Source organism: Simochromis diagramma, unplaced genomic scaffold (assembly GCF_900408965.1).
Source record: "Simochromis diagramma unplaced genomic scaffold, fSimDia1.1 OVJJ01000545.1, whole genome shotgun sequence".
NCBI lineage: Eukaryota > Metazoa > Chordata > Actinopteri > Cichliformes > Cichlidae > Simochromis > Simochromis diagramma.
Window position 1 is genome coordinate 3,490,229 of NW_024387371.1, and position 16,598 is coordinate 3,506,826.

At 40.9% G+C, this 16,598-nt stretch overlaps 1 long non-coding RNA gene across 1 annotated transcript; it reads right to left on the reverse strand.

Moving 5' to 3' along the window:
- Positions 1 to 612: 612 nt before the first annotated feature.
- LOC120718979 lies at positions 613 to 4,384 on the reverse strand. Its single transcript, XR_005692603.1, has 5 exons — positions 3,437 to 4,384; positions 2,835 to 3,003; positions 2,432 to 2,596; positions 2,091 to 2,275; positions 613 to 1,616 (listed from the first exon to the last, which is right to left on the reverse strand). It is a non-coding gene; the product is annotated as an uncharacterized LOC120718979 (long non-coding RNA).
- Between the last annotated feature and the right edge of the window lie 12,214 nt (positions 4,385 to 16,598).

Here is a 16,598-nt window from a genome sequence, read left to right on the forward strand (position 1 = left end):
TTTCACATTAAAAATGAAAACAGAATATTTTAACAGTAAAAAAAACAAACTATTTTGCTTATGCTATTTATTTTATTTCCTAATCTGTAAAACTGAATTGCAATCACCCTTTAGCATGCCTTAGTTGCAACAGATATATCTCTGTCAGGAGTAAAGCATGTAATAAAATTCCTCATATATCAGTACAGCACATATGCACCACAGATACCTTAACTGTCATCTAAATGTATGAAAATAAAACTGGATGAGCCCACAAAAACATAAAACAAGATCTGATCAGAGATCATTTTGGGCTGCTGGATAACTGTGTATCAGAGTGCAGGATATTTCATACCATGGGGTTGATATATGTAACAAACCCAGCACCAGCACACAGCAACCTTACTTACTGGAATAAATGAAAAATGAAAAGGTGAGCCTTTGGAAATATGGAACAATACAGAAGACCATTAGTAGGCTACTGAATTTAAGCTGAAACAGAAGGTCAGCCACAGTAAAAGAAGATGTGTTAGAAAGCATAGTGGCCATCTTGGATTAAAAAAGTCACACCATGCACAATTTGTGTTGGAAATTGTGCATACCTTGCACTGGAAGCAGACGTACGCTTTTTGTTTAGCACAAGGGGCTGAATGTCTGAAGAACACAGTATGAAGTAGTCCTTTGAATACAATGTCCAAGAAAAACAATGATTATTTAAATGGCACAAAATTATAAGATTAAACGTAACCAAAGAAAAAGATTTGAAGCTTGATAAATATCGGCAGCAAATCATTGGCCAGATAAAATGAAAACAAATTTGTTAGGATGACATGAGATTGACATGGCCATGGACTACACTGCCTGCATACAGCTGAATCTGATGTGCACAATGTATGCATGAGTGAAAACAGTAGATGGAAGTAGGGGTAAAGGTTTCTACACTCCAAGAATGACAGAAGATTTGAAAACTATGGCCTGGTCATAATTGGATTCACAGTTCAAGACTGAAGTGAAAGGTAGAGTAACAAAACTCTTCCAACAAACAGCAGCTGAAAAGATTAATCTGAGAAGAACGCAAGAACATCTGTCCACATATTTGTCCACTGCTGTCATCCTTTTCCCAGAATACTCAAATATATTATTAAAAAGAAATACAATTAAAAATATTAGAAAATCAAAGAATGAAATATGAAATCCAGTAGACTAGGAACACGGATCATTTATTTAAATATATGTGAACATAAAAACCTCTGTGATGGAAACTATGTTCAGTATTTAAAGTTTAAGTTCAGTACATCTTTGGAAAAAAACTACATTATGCACATATATGTAACAGCTAATTCATGTAAAAGCTGTAGTTTTTAAAAAATGTAAAAGAGTTCATTGATGCTTTAACCACACACAGACCGCATGTTTATTTAAAATTTAAAAAAAAAATACAGCTTTAATATCATGAGAATTCAGTGCTTTTGGTGATGTCAGACAACTGCTGATATCATGGGACTGAGGCCTTTGTAGTAAGACTTCTCTCTCACACTCATCTTTCAAAGTGAACAAGTTGCTGGCAGAAGTTGCACTCTGCTAAGGCGGGCGACCTCAGGTCCAAACCCACTTCCTTTCATGTTTCATCAGCCGATCTGTGAAGACAAAGCAACACAACAGATGCACTGACGACTGAGAATTACAGATGTTGGATAACCTTAACGGCTTAAATACTGACCAAATAATCCTATCATAAGCGAGTTTTTTAAACCATTAGCTGGTTCACTATCTGATGAAGCTATAAAGTAATACCTTTCATCATCTTTGTTACTTAATGGCCAGGCATATTGTTGAGCATAAAAGTCAACTTTTCTGCATTTTACACTTCAATGGCCAGTTTATTAGGTACACCTTTTGAACTACTTGTAAATGCAAATATGAAATATAATCATATAAGTATAAAAAAAAATCAAAAGCGAGTCCAACTTGTTACTAGCAAAGTGGGCCTAACTAAGTGTTTAGTGAGTATACGGTAAAAAAACATTAACCAGGCATCAAATGCCTGTTTCAGAACCAACTGTCCTGTCAGCTAAAGATTCCAACAGCATAATGTGCATGAATTTTCTTACTTGGACAAGAATAATGTGGTTTGGACAGTGAACCACAGGAAAGCCAGAATCCATCAGCATCTGTCGAAGCAGCTTGACAGTCGTCTGATGTTTCCTTCTGAGCATCTGGCCTTCTTCACTTTTCAGGATCTTAATGTATTCCCCTGCCAACAGCATGGGGGGCAGAGACTTGGTAGAGAAGAAACCTGCAGCACAACAGGGCACTGTGTCCACCAGGGGCTGGTGCTGGCAATATAGCCACCTAAACAGCTGATTGCCATAACTGGATATTAAATCCTCTATAAAACCTATGCAGCAGTTGTCAGAAAATGTTTGCTCTCACTGATGAAGTGTCCACTTACAAAGTGTACCAGAGATGATATCCATTTTTTTCATGACTTTATCTCTGTCTTCAATCCCTCCTCCTCTGGGGCCTTATAATCCTCTAGCATGCAATTCATCCACAAATGTAATAGCACCAAACTTGTGGGCAACGTTGCACATCCCTTCAAGTAGGCACACAGCTCCTGCAGAGAGCACGGCATTGAAAATTAAAATATTTTTATTCATACAAATCAACAGTTTGCATTTATTTATTCATTGCTGACCCTGACGTGTATTAGATGTGTGATTTCACTGAATCCACTTACACAGAGAGTAATAGAAACTTCTAGAAATCCTGTACATTCTAATTAAAAAGAATAGCTGAACATTTTAAAAGCCCAATTAAAGACATTCACACTAAAAGGAGGACCACATACTTACCATCCATTGAACAATTGGCAACGATTTTTGAAGTGGAGGAGTCCGATTTCTCAAGTAGCTCTTGTAGGCGGTTGGCGTCATTGTGACGATATAAACTTTTTAGCCCAGCTGTTTCTTAAACCCTGAATCACTGATGCATGGTTTCCGGCTTCCGAGTAAATTTCACAACCTTGCAGAATAAACAAAAGAAAGAAAAAAAATCTCTCCAATACATTTCAATCAAAATAAGAAAATGTGTAACCATTCAAAGACATTCAACTTTAGGTCACTTATTACATTAGTTTAAGCCAAAATTGAAGTAGCTGGTAGCATCTTTGACAGGGTAAACTATGTAGAGTCATTGGCTACAAAGCAGAGAGTGAACAGCTGTGCTGCATCCTTCCCAGGCAGGTCAGGTAGTTCATAATGAAGATCCACATGGAAGTTGCTTGTTATTGAAATGTTTGGTGCTCCTCCTGCACTAGCACCATGCTTTTGTACAGCATATCTCCAGAACAGAAGCAGAGAGAGTTTACTGTCCTGAACCCTGAATTATTTTTCTCCATCATATTTGGTCTAAACAAAAGTAACAAGAGCTACAGATGATCAGCGTGAATACTCACATGATAGCCTTGATGATTTTGGGGTGATGGCTCATGCCTAGGTAGTTGTTGCTGCACCACACAGGAACATCTCTCTTTGTGTGAAAAAACTTTGAGTAGTTTTCTGCTATAGGAAACGAGGAGGCAGATCAGTTCATCTTCTTAAAAACTCTATATGTGTGGTCTGGGTTTTTTTGCTTTATATCTTCTTTTTAAAAAACTTGTCATACTGGAATGCAACAGCCGAAAACAAATTGTGGAAGAAGGGTTTTAAACTTCAGATCAGTTTTATTCCCTTTGAAAATAATTGTGCAATAGAAGAATCAGCTTACATCCAGGTAGTGTCAGGTGTGACACTGGAAGATAAGGGTTTTTCTGGCTCCACTGCATTGGCCTTGTGTGCCCTGATAAGATCCACAACTGATAACTTCATGTTCGTTTTTATTATTCAAGTATGGCCCATTCAGCAGTCTTCAAATGCATGACATTCCTCGGGTATGCACATGAACTGTCACTAAACTGTGCATACTCAAAACAATGACCTTTCACCTATTGTTTTTCTGCACCATCTCTGCAGTCAGAAAAGGGTATTTAGAGCCCACAGCCTGAACAGCTGGGGGAGTAAAGTGTCCTGTGGGCAACTTCAATTTACATTTCGGATCTGGAGTCAAAATTTTTTATTACAATCAGATCACTGAACACACACAAAGCTGAAGAGGGCAAGGCTCTGGACAGAGGACTGGAGGCCATGTCAGTCATCACTGGGCACTTTAGTGCATAACTCACCAGTGATGACCTCCCACACAAGTAGAAGAAAACATTGGGCCCAAAATTTAAGAAAGGGCTATCAGCGGATTACTGCATCCATATAAGGGAGTCTAAAAGAAGAGGTGAAAAAGAAATATTAAAACCCTTGGGGAAAGGCAGGAGGGTAACCAATATGTATGTATGTATGTGTGTATGTGTATATATATTAGGGGTGCAATGATACACAAAATTCACGGTTCGGTTCGATACTTTGGTGTCACGGTTCGATATTTTTTCGATACAAAAAAAAAAATGTTCATGCCTTTTTGTCATTTATTAAATTTTCACGGCACATTCCGCATCACATCTCTGTGCGTTCATCATTTGTTTGAAGCCAGCTCACCTCCTGCAACTACTTTTCCGAGAATACGCGCTTCTTTTGTGGTTCGCACTCCTGACATTTCTTTGGAGGTGGAGGAACATCACAGTAATTGCTTAAAGGAGCTTCTTCGACATCTTTAAGAGTTCTAAACAAATGTCTGTCCTCCTCCTGAAAATCTTATGTACGCAAACACGCGTTGCAACTTCTTATCTTGTGCGCGTTTTTTATTTTGACAGCGAATGCGCACCTGCGGACCACTTATGTGCAGCCCTGGTTATATAGCTCGTCATATTGCAGCCACAGAAATTCTTTTGTCCATGAAACCATAAAGCTGCACTTTCTTTTTGCCTTATAGTCTGATTTGTCATAACTTTTCCATTTTGTGGTAAGCTTTTCTTTGGCTGTCACTTCTTCACCCTGACCTGTCTTATTTGGCTCAGCAGAACTAAAATATATATCCTGCTGATTTTACACACACACACATAATGGTCAGCGATTCTCGGCGCGATCAACCTCTCATATGTTTAAGCTTGCTGCGGGAGATTTCACTTGTCATGTTTGCATAGTAAGCTAACGATTGATAAGACCATGTCAGAGGAATTGGTGCACAAATTATCATCACTCACCAATCAGTGCTGTCGCTCTCTATACACAGTTCGCGCAATTGCAAAGTGAAAGCAAAAAACAAGCGCAAATTCAAACGCGATTTCAATATGTCACATATTGACAGTGGCTCATCGATGCCAATGACATAATTACCCAGCTACATTTCCGAAAGAATGCAAAAGCATTGACATATATTTTTCCTTCCTACAATAGCCCGACGGGCAGGGCAGAGATAGATTTTGGTAGTCCGACTGGAAAAATCGCTAGCCCCGGGACGTTGGGCTAGCGATTTTGCAAGCCCTGTATCTGATTGAGGAATCACTCATCTTTGGAAAAGAGAGTTTATTACAGAGAAATGTCTCTTTCCAAAATAAAAGCTATACTATACGCTTCTTCTGGGCTATATTCTCAGCAGCATATTGTAGCGGGTCAGGGCTGTTCGGGGTTCTGTTTGTACTGTTATGTTTTGTTTATGTTGCCATAGTGACAGGTGACGCCCTCTCGCACCCCTAATATATATATTAGGGGTGCAACGATACTGGTATACTCATATCGATATTGAACCGTTCGATACAGTGCTTTCGGTTCGGTACGCATATGTATCGAACAATACAAAATTTGTAATTTATTTTATCAACTTTCCTTCTGACGATGCTGTCTGTGTTGAGCGCTCAGTGAATCTGCGTTCGACTACTCCGCCTAGGCTGCACTTTCGAGCGCAGATCCACTGAGCGCTGAACACAGACAGCATCGTCAGAAGGAAGAGCGCAGGGCAAGCTAGCGAGACAGAAGTTAAGCTCTCCTTGCAACATGGCAAATTGAACCTCCCCCACCCTCATTCAGATCTGGCGTTTGGAATTATTTTGGTTTTCATGTGAGGTATGACCCTGAAGGTAAGCGCGTCATGGACTAAAGTAAAACGGTATGTTGGATGTGCCACGCAATGCTCAATTACATGGGTGGGAACTAGTGTGTTAGCGCAGTTAGCTCGTTAACGTGTTGGCCGTCTAGCCCCATGCAGGGGTAGCTCATTAACGGAGATTTACCGTGTTGTGGCGTTAACGTCATTTCAACAAGATTAACGCTGACAGCACTAGTACACAACGAACACAACGAATATGACTGCACATTTACGCCGACATCATCCTAGTGCAAAGACAAGTGGAAGCAGACAAAAACAACAAGCATGCATGCTACAAACTTTACCCGAGTCATTTAGACAGCCGTTAGCACATGATTCTCCTTATGGGGACCTGATATGTTTAATATTGTGGCGAGCTCAGACAAGGAGGAGAGGGAGGTGTCGTTTGGTCTTGCTTCCCGTGAGCTAGCCAGGGAGCACAGCCGTTTATTGACATCTGCAGAAGAACACTGCCGCTAGGTAACTGCTCAGCGCGGCAACCGCACAGCAACAACAACAACAACACAGGGCGCCCTCTGACCCCGGAAGGACACACCGTGGCAGCGAGAGGGCGTCACCCGTCACTATGGCAACATAAACAAAACATAACTGTACAAACAGAACCCTCAACAGCCCTGACCCGCTACATAGCCCCCACCTAAGGGGTCAGTCGTCCCCGACGACCCCATTGCCCCACACAAAGTCCTGCAAATGTCCAGGTGCCTTCTTTTGGCGCACCGGCCGGTCACGACCGGCGGGGGAAAAGTCACTTGAGTCAGAACATGGGGTGCCACCATCATCCCACTTCTGACACCAATGTGGCGAGCTCAGACAAGGAGGAGACGGAGGTGTCGTTTGGTCTTGCTTCCCGTGAGCTAGCCAGGGAGCACAGCCGTTTATTGACATCTGCAGAAGAACACTGCCGCTAGCTAACTGCTCAGCGCGGCAACCGCACAGCAACAACAACACACAAGGCGCCCTCTGACCCCGGAAGGACACTGTCGCAGCGAGAGGGCGTCACCCGTCACTATGGCAACATAAACAAAACATAACTGTACAAACAGAACCCCGAACAGCCCTGACCTGCTACAATATGCTGCTGAGAATATAGCCCAGAAGAAGCGTATAGTATAGCTTTTATTTTGGAAAGAGCCATTTCTCTGTAATAAACTCTCTTTTCCAAAGATGAGTGATTCCTCAATCAGATACAGGTGTTACAGCGCCAGATCTGCGGCCCCGAACCGTAGTAAGGAAACCTCTGGCAGTTACTTGAAGGTTCCGTAACTGACTCGTAGCCGGCAACAGCTTACTATACAGGTCAACTCCGCTAGCAAAAAGATCGAAGGAGGCGTAGGAAACTGCTTCACCAAACTTTATTTCTTCTCTAAGGCACGAACACCGCGTACAGTGGGCTGAAACAGTTTACTCACAGCGAGCATCGCCGACACAACTCTGGCTGTCAAGGGAGTTATTATATTCCTTTTATTTATTTTCTTTTCGTCTCTTCTGTAGCTAACCGTTACTTTTTCCCCTTCTCCGCTCTCTCTCTTCACACACACACCAGGCAGTCCCGCTACACACATCCCGAATACATTTCCCATCAGGCTTCATCCTTAAAGGGCCATGCCTGTAACACAGGGCTTGCAAAATCGCTAGCCCGACGTAGGGAACGTTGTAGGAAGGAAAAATATATGTCAATGCTTTTGCATTCTTTCGGAAATGTAGCTGGGTAATTATGTCATTGGCATCGGTGAGCCACTGTCAATATGTGACATATTGAAATCGCGTTTGAATTTGCGCTTGTTTTTTGCTTTCACTTTGCAAATGTCCAGGTGCCTTCTTTTGGCGCACCGGCCGGTCACGACCGGCGGGGGGAAAGTCACTCGGGTCAGAACATGGGGTGCCACCATCATCCCACTTCTGACACCAATGTGGCGAGCTCAGACAAGGAGGAGACGGAGGTGTCGTTTGGTCTTGCTTCCCGTGAGCTAGCCAGGGAGCACAGCCGTTTATTGACATCTGCAGAAGAACACTGCCGCTAGCTAACTGCTCAGCGCGGCAACCGCACAGCAACAACAACACACAAGGCGCCCTCTGACCCCGGAAGGACACACCGTCGCAGCGAGAGGGCGTCACCCGTCACTATGGCAACATAAACAAAACATAACTGTACAAACAGAACCCCGAACAGCCCTGACCTGCTACAATATGCTGCTGAGAATATAGCCCAGAAGAAGCGTATAGTATAGCTTTTATTTTGGAAAGAGCCATTTCTCTGTAATAAACTCTCTTTTCCAAAGATGAGTGATTCCTCAATCAGATACAGGTGTTACCGCGCCAGATCCGCGGCCCCGAACCGTAGTAAGGAAACCTCTGGCAGTTACTTGAAGGTTCCGTAACTGACTCGTAGCCGGCAACAGCTTACTATACAGGTCAACTCCGCTAGCAAAAAGATCGAAGGAGGCGTAGGAAACTGCTTCACCGAACTTTATTTCTTCTCTAAGGCACGAACACCGCCTACAGTGGGCTGAAACAGTTTACTCACAGCGAGCATCGCCGACACAACTCTGGCTGTCGAAGGAGTTATTATATTCCTTTTATTTATTTTCTTTTCGTCTCTTCTGTAGCTAACCGTTACTTTTTCCCCTTCTCCGCTCTCTCTCTTCACACACACACCAGGCAGTCCCGCTACACACATCCCGAATACATTTCCCATCATGCTTCATCCTTAAAGGGCCATGCCTGTAACACAGGGCTTGCAAAATCGCTAGCCCGACATAGGAACGTTGTAGGAAGGAAAAATATATGTCAATGCTTTTGCATTCTTTCGGAAATGTAGCTGGGTAATTATGTCATTGGCATCGGTGAGCCACTGTCAATATGTGACATATTCAAAGTCAACTTTATTGTCAATTCTGCCACATGTACAGGACATACAGAGAATAGAAACTTCGTTACTCTCAATCCCTAGATAAAATAGAAAATGAACATTTAAATATAAGAGTGATTAAAAATGCAAGTAAAATATTTTAAAGTAAAAAAAATTAAATAAAATTAAATAATATAATACAATTTTACATATAACAAGAAAGCTATACAATATACAATATAAGGGTAAATGACATTGAGTGCAAACCAGGCAGAGTAGTGCAAATAGGCAAATAGTGCAAATGGAGATTTAGTAATGTAGTAATATTGAAATCGCGTTTGAATTTGCGCTTGTTTTTTGCTTTCACTTTGCAAATGTCCAGGTGCCTTCTTTTGGCGCACCGGCCGGTCACGACCGGCGGGGGGAAAGTCACTCGGGTCAGAACATAGGGTGCCACCATCATCCCACTTCTGACACCAATGTGGCGAGCTCAGACAAGGAGGAGACGGAGGTGTCGTTTGGTCTTGCTTCCCGTGAGCTAGCCAGGGAGCACAGCCGTTTATTGACATCTGCAGAAGAACACTGCCGCTAGCTAACTGCTCAGCGCGGCAACCACACAGCAACAACAACAACAACACCACACAGGGCGCCCTCTGACCCCGGAAGGACACACCGTCGCAGCGAGAGGGCGTCACCCGTCACTATGGCAACATAAACAAAACATAACTGTACAAACAGAACCCCAAACAGCCCTGACCCGCTACAATATGCTGCTGAGAATATAGCCCAGAAGAAGCGTATAGTATAGCTTTTATTTTGGAAAGAGCCATTTCTCTGTAATAAACTCTCTTTTCCAAAGATGAGTGATTCCTCAATCAGATACAGGGCTCGCAAAATCGCTAGCCCGACGTCCCGGGGCTAGCGATTTTTCCAGTCGGGCTACCAAAATCTATCTCTGCCCTGCCCGTCGGGCTATTGTAGGAAGGAAAAATATATTTCAATGCTTTTGCATTCTTTCGGAAACGTAGCTGGGTAATTATGTCATTGGCATCGGTGAGCCACTGTCAATATGTGACATATTGAAATCGCGTTTGAATTTGCGCTTGTTTTTTGCTTTCACTTTGCAATTGCGCGAACTGTGTATAGAGAGCGACAGCACTGATTGGTGAGTGATGATAATTTGCGCACCAATTCCTCTGACATCGTCTTATCAATCGTTAGCTTACTATGCAAACATGACAAGCAGTGGCGGCTCCTGAAAAAAATCTCAGGGGGTGCAATTTTTATGATATCGACTAAAATGACCCATTTAATGAGTACATCAAACAACACAATTTTAATTTGTTGCTAGGTGATTAACTCATACAGTGATACCTCATGCCCACTAGATGGCAACACACAACAGAAAGCTTTCCTCTAGCTACATAAGTTACAGGTAGAAAGCGAAAGAAATTAGCATCCAGTAGCCTTTAAGCAAAAATGAATGTGTCCACTTACTCATTACTTAGGCTACATCAATCCAATGTTGTGTGGTGTAATCAAGCAACAATATAAAGCCGGCTGCATCATATAAATCAATATGCACAGCCTGTCAGCCACGACTTGCGCTGGAACCAACTCCGACAAAAAGTCCTGTTGTATGCTTTTGACTTCTCCTTCGTTGCCTGGGTTAGTTGAATTTCGGGCTTGTCAGGTCCCAACTCTTTAACTTGCAGTTTTTCTGCCATTGTCCTTCTGGCAAAAGGGTAGGTTAGAAGCGATCTAACCGAATTTGGGGGAGGCTGTGCCTCAACCGTTAACAATACCGCTGCCATCGTCTCTCTCTGACCTTATAGCTCACTTAGGCTACTGACTGAGGTAAAATTCTAGAACAGCAAATCTTCGCGCGTTTTCTGCAGGGGCGCAATTTTAAGCGCCCCCAAACCATTTAATTCAGCGACGCTGATAGGTCAAATATTTATTATTTTCCCCTGGCAACCATTTAATGATAGGCTATTTCGCTGCATATCAAGGGCGCTTTGACGAGCGCCCCAGAAGAAGAAAAACACCGTTTGTTGGTTGAACTTTAATGAGTCAGCTGGTGAAAATGTTAAAATACGCCTGGCTGTATATGGGCACACACATAGTAAAACTATCATTGATGAATTTTTTAAAAATATATATTTTTACTCCTCCACATTTGGGGGGGCGGAGCCCGAGCGCCCCCTATGGGCCAGCCGCCACTGATGACAAGTGAAATCTCCCGCAGCAAGCTTAAACATATGAGAGGTTGATCGCGCAGAGAATCGCTGACCGTTATGTGAGTGCGTGTGTAAAAGCAGCAGGATATATATTTTAGTTCTGCTGAGCCAAATAAGAGAGGTCAGGGTGACGAAGTGACAGCCAAAGAAAAGCTTACCACAAAATGGAAAAGTTATGACAAATCAGACTATAAGGCAAAAAAGTGCAGCTTTATGGTTTCATGGACAAAAGAATTTCTGTGGCTGCAATATGACAAGCTAAATAACCGGGGCTGCACATAAGTGGTCCGCAGGTGCGCATTCGCTGTCAAAAAAACAAAAAAACAAAAAACGAAATGCGCACAAGATATGAAGTTGCAACGCGTGTTTGCATACATAAGATTTTCTGGAGGACAGACATTTGTTTAAAACTCTTAAAGATGTCGAAGAAGCTCCTTTAAGCAATTACTTTGGTGTTCCTCTACCTCCAAAGAAATGTCAGAAGGAGTCCGAACCACAAAAGAAGCGCGTATTCTCGGAAAAGTAGTTGCAGGAGGTGAGCTGGCTTCAAACAAATGATGAACGCACAGAGATGTGGTGCGGAATGTGCCGTGAAAATCCCACTCTAGCGGACAAAAACAGTGCTTTTTATATGGACGCAAACGCGCGTTGCAACTTCTTATCTGGTGCGCGTCTTTTATTTTGACAGCGAATGCGCACATGCGGACCACTTATGTGCACCCGTGTAAATAACATAATGTTCTGCCGGGTGTGTTGTTGGTTTTCTCTCGATTTCTGAGTCGACAAGCGCCTTTGTTACTGGGACCAGTCATTTTAAGAAAGGCCCCCATTAGAACCCATGAGAAATGCAAGAAATGCATTATTGTTCAGTCTGCAATATCTTTCCCAGAACAAACACCAATTGCAAATAACATACTAAAAATAAACCTGAAAAATCTGTTTAGAACAGCGTACTATGTTGCAAAGAGTGAACTACCACTGGCACAATTTAGCAGTCTTTGCAAACTTCAAAAAGCAAATGGCCTAGATCTTGGTTCCACTTGTCTCTTACCCGTGACTTCAGTGGAAATTTCAAATTCAGGATCTGACACAGACTGATTCATGTCCTACACAGTTCTTACAAGTTCATAGAAATTTCTGTTCAATTAGAACCAAGTATTTGAGTTGATGATTGTAATTTTTATACAATGCTGTAATTTGTTTTTCAACAATTTTTGATTAATGTTTTGTTTCCTTTACAATATTATACTTTAATGTATAATATTGTAAAGGAAACAAACTGAAACAAAACATCAATCAAAAAATTGCTCTCTTTTTTATTCGGGCTAATTAAATTTATTTTGGGCTACCAAAAACTGAAGAGTCCCTGCCCGAAGGGGTACCAGGGATTTTGAAATTTTGAGAGCCCTGAGATATATTTATTTTTTTAATTACTTTTGTTTCAGCAACATTAAATTTAAAAACTGTACTTTTGAGTTAAAATATATATTTATAATTTTAATAAATGACAAATTAAAAAGGCATGAACATTTTTTTTGTATCGAAAAAAATATCGAACCGTGACACCAAAGTATCGAACCGAACCGAACCGTGAATTTTGTGTATCGTTGCACCCCTAATATATATGTAATCCATAAAGTAAAGATTAGCTATACGAGCCTGATTTCATTCTGTTTTTAGCTGTCCTTGATAAATGGAAAAAGGAAGGCCCCTCAAGTCTATATATATCGATATAACGATATATATCGGATGACGATATAAAAACGTCTATCGTTTCATTTTACGCTATCGTTTGTTTCGTGGTGTCGCAAAATAAACTCTTTACGGCAATATTTTCGATCGTTTCGATGGTCACTGTAGTGGCTATATTAATTTCTTAAAGTTCTCTCTTTCTCTTATATTTAATATAACCACACTACGGACAGAGAAGCGCCTGTTTTTATGCGTTGTGGTTAGCAACAATGACGGTAACACCATCGCGTGTCCACCACGTGAAAGAGCAGATTATTTACGGATGAGAAGTAAAAAAGAGCTGCCAGGTGCTAAAAAATAAACCTTAGACTCAAACGTTAGAACAGGCTTTTCACCGCAGCACACCGTGTAATAAATACAAAGAAAACGGTGGCTGTTACAACTTATGTCTCAAAATGTATAGTTTCATGCATTGGTTAAAACACTCAACTCCAGCTACATGACACGCAGCTGGAAAGACTTCCCGCAAGTCAAGCTGCCCGAGATTAACAGAATTTACAGAAAATGTTACATTTTTGTGATTTATATCGTTATCGGGACAATAGAATTCTTATATCGGGATATGAGATTTTGGTCATATCGCACAGCCCTACCCTCAAGAACCACTTTCACTAATGCAACAGTTTGGTCATATCTAAAGCAGAGAAGAAAGCAGCTGTTCAGATGAATGCAGATACATATCTGCAACAGTCGGAGTTTCCCACAAAACAGGGTCACGGCAGGGTCTTTCATATTGTAAGAACCATAAAAGGCTCTAGGCTTTAGGCAAATGTTAAATTTGACTAAAACTGAAAGTAGCTACTGATAAAAACTCCCGTTATCCCACCTTTCAGTTACTTTGATCTTACCAAAATCTGGTTTATCCTGTTGAATTAAAATGGTGTTCTACCAAAATCCAACCGCTGACATTACAGGTTAGGTAGCTACAGTGTGTGTGTGGCAAAAGCAAAAGCATGCCCTCTAACAGTCACTCAACAAGTGGAAGATGGTCCTGCAGCCCAATCAGAGGACGTTACGTTTGCTGACGTTTTTTTTTAAAGAACAAATAATAGCACACCACAAAAAACGTGGAAAATAATTACGAAAAAATAAGGCAACAGTGTAATATATTCAGAAGAGTTTCAGATATTTTGCTATTTACATTTCTTAACGACAGCGCATATACATAGACGCAGCCATATTGGTGCGGGAAAGTCTTGTCTCTAGATGGCCTGCGCCTGCAAAGACAGGATTCCATGTGTTATTAAAGCACTCATAATACTTTCATCTGTTTGGTTTCGTTTAACAGAACACTTTGTAGGCACTATGAATGATACTTTGTCAAATTAAAAATATGTTCATTACAAAATATGTGCGTATCTTTATTTTTTGTTAATTGCTTTTTTTTTTCTTCCTGTTGGTCTAACATAAGACTATATTTGTTTTAGTAAAGTAGTATAGTATTTTGTTTAAATTTGTGGAAATAGAGAGCTGAATACATACACACATGACTGTAACGAACACCAAAAACCACATAAAACTTTAGGAAGTCTTGCGGTTCCACATTTCAAGCAAAATCGCCTCGTTGTTTGCACTGAACGTAGATCAGCAGTTGTAAAAATCACACACATACATCAGCAGAATTACATCAGCAGTTGCGCATGTAAATATAAACAAATACTCCAGATTTTGTACAGTATGTATTAGCATAACGGAAAATGTTTGCCACTTCATGAAACCGGCAACACTGTGCAGGCTAGAAATATTATTTCTAATTGTCGAAATTAAAACACAGACGGTTAAATATTGCAAGATAAGTACCTACATGATAAATGTTACTGTCTCTGGTCATCCAGTTTGAATTTGCTCAGAAACACCGCTGCAATATGGCGGCGACGAACTCGCGTCTCATAAGGGTGTAGTGATTCGTAGTGCCAGCAGGTGGGGCTATTGCCTTTGGCTTCAATTTACGTCTGTTAAACCAAACGCACTTTTACTAGATTTTGGGTATGAATACTTTTTGGTGTGCCTTGAATTAATGTGGTCCTTGAATTCTCACATTTTTCTTTTTTTATATTTTCTTTTATTTTGTCATAACCCTAATAATTTTGAGTTTATGCAAATATGACACACTTCTATGTATCAATCTAAATGTACACAAAGTTACTGTTAGACACAGACGTCACCAAATGGTGTTTCTCTATATGAGATACTCTGCCAGGTCTTTACTGCTGCTTGTTTCGCAGTCTTGCTGTGTTCACTTTGTGTCTTCAATAACTGAAATGCATCCTCTGTTAGGTTGAGATGAAGTGACTGACTTGGTCATTTAAGAACATCACACTTCTTTGGTAGCTTTTGGGTTTCTTTTGTAGTATGCTTCGGATCATTATCTGTTTGCACTGTGAGGGTCTGTGTGATCAGCTTTGCAGCATTCGACTGAATCTGAACAGAGTAAAGCCATGAACAATTGAGAATTCATGCCGCTCCTATCAGCGGTCACATCATCAATAAACAGTGTAGGCCCAATTCTATCACCAGCCATGCCATAAAACTGTCCACCACAGCAAACGTATGATATGGTATGCTTCAGATCTCTTCTAATCATTCGTAGTTGGTTTCATCTATTCACTTTTTTTCCCCAAACTGCAGTTTCTTTTAGTGTCTTTTTTCCTGGTAAAATCTATTCTGGCCTTGTTTTTGAGTGGAGCCAGTAGTTTGCACCTTGTTGTAAACCATTTTTATTTACATTCATGAAGGTCTCTCTCGTAGACATAAACAATGGCTCGGCTACATCCTCATTAGCGTCACTTGGCAAAATGCTGTGACGTTGTTTTTCTTAACCAAGCAAATGATTCAGGGTCATACACTTTAGTTGTTTTCTGTGGCACTTTTTTTGTTGTTGTGGAGTTCGTCAGTCCATTCATTTTTAATGCATCCGATTGGTCCGCCCTGCATTTTACTTGTATTTAACTTTGTGCTTTTTCAGTTTCATGATTCACATAGATCAACAGGTCTTTGAATCTAAGTTCTAGTGAACAGCTACCAAATGAGAGTTCAACCCTTGGAAAAAAAATATCCAGACCTTTTATCTGCTTAATTTGCCAGTGGATAATGAAAACAAACAGGCCTTGCCTGGCTGTGAAACTGCTTGCCAGTTAATTTTCTAATTACCCTGAAAACAGGGGACTATGTATAAAAGATGGCTGTAATCCATAAACAGCTAATGCATTGCTGTTTTTGAACATCATGAATTAAAGTCTGCACTTTAATCACATCTTGATGGTTAAAAGTCACTGTATTGGTGTAGAGGGAAAGTTACAAAAATAACAATGTTATTGACCACTTACAGAGCTAACTACCAGTTACTACCTCTCAGCAAGAAATCATATCCTTCACAAAAAAAAAAAAAAAAAGAAAAAAAAAAAGAAAAGTAGTGTGTCTGTGATACTGATTGACCAAAGTCAAGCAGAGAACTGCAAGTTTATTTACATCTTCTTTCTCTGGTGAAGCTCATGACGAGTGGATTTGAATTTTAATGCACACCTTCTACAACAGCTGGAAAGCAGATTATAGGGCAGCAGCATGATTTGCTGTGCCTTTGTGAATGAACATCCTCAACTACTGTGCTGCAATTACAAACCACCAAATTGTTTTGAGCACACTTGTGGTTTTTGCATCAGAAGCCTAAGACGTCAGTGGCTATGACG